This window comes from Trichechus manatus, unplaced genomic scaffold (genome assembly GCF_000243295.1).
Source record: "Trichechus manatus latirostris isolate Lorelei unplaced genomic scaffold, TriManLat1.0 scaffold00076, whole genome shotgun sequence".
Classification (NCBI taxonomy): Eukaryota; Metazoa; Chordata; class Mammalia; order Sirenia; family Trichechidae; genus Trichechus; species Trichechus manatus.
In genome coordinates, this window is record NW_004444012.1 from 2,491,304 (window position 1) to 2,492,699 (window position 1,396).

Sequence of the window (1,396 nt, forward strand, 5' to 3'; positions counted from 1 at the left end):
TATCAGCCAAGAACTGTGCTAGACAAAACAGAGCGGGACTCATCCTCTGTGGCAATTACAGAAAAGTTGAAGAGATAGCTGTGGTATGTCTACCTACGGGCGTCTGAAGGAAGGCTCAAAGAAAGCCTGAGGAAGTGTCATTTAATTGTTTTTAAAGTAGGGTAGAACTGAAGTTCATGAATATTGTGTGGGAGACAGTTTCTACTTGGGAGTGGCTGATGGGAGATTCCCATGTTTGCTGCCATATGTGCAAAGGCTCCTGGGAAGTCCAGCACATCACTGAGTACCACAGTTGATGACCTGAATCCTTTGCATTGCTTCCAGGGCTCAGGAGACCAATTCCAGCCGACCCATACCTGGATCGGTGTGCCCTGTTGGGGGCTGGGTAGGTCAATGGAGGACTGACATCAAAGTTTCATGAAACAATATCTGCCTTGAAGTTTTTTAAAATGTTTTCTATTCCATTCAATTTCATTTTAAAATGCTAACTGTGACTGAGTAAATTGATGTTAAGATGAAGGAATGGCTATGTCCTGCAGTTTAATAACCAGTTAGACAAGTTGCCAGCAAGTACATTCCAGCTCATGGCAACCCCATGTGTGTCAGAATAGAACTGCGCTCCATAGAGTTTTCAGTGGCTGATTTTTCCAAAATAGATCACCAACTCTTTCTTCCAAGGTGCCTCTAGATGGACTCAAACCTCCAATATTTTGGTTAGTGTGTTCACCATTTGCAACATCCAGGGATTACACGGTTTGATAAAGACTAAATTATATCTTATAAGGCAAGGAACCACTGTGCCTGTTTTGCCTGAGGTCACATAGATGAGCAAATGGTAAAGTGGATTCAAACCCAGGCAACCTGACTTTAAGCACTGTTCCTACCCACCACCCCAAATGCCTTCCTGTCTACTTGGACTGCTCTTTCTCAGAGTGTGATGCTAGAACTTCTTGTTAGGTACCATCGAGTCAGTTCCGACTCATAGCGACCCCATGTACAACAGAATGAAACACTGCTTGGTCCTGCACCACCCTCACAATCGTTGCTATGCTTGAGCCCATTGTCGCAGCCACTGTGTCAATCCATCTCGGTGAGGATCTTCCTCTCTTACACTGACCCTCTACTTAACCAACCATGATGTCCTTCTCCCAGGAACTGGTCCCTCGCGTCCAAAGTTTGTGAGACAAAGCCTCACCATCCTTGCTTCTAATGAGCATTCTGGCTGTACTTCTTCCAAGACAGATTTGTTCCTTCTTCTGACAGTTCATGGTATAGTCAGTATTCTTCACCAATACCATAACTCAAAGGCATCAATTCTCCGTCGGGCTTCCTTATTCATCGTCCAGCTTTCGCGTGCCTATGAAGTGATTGAAAACACCATGGCTTAAGTCAGGTG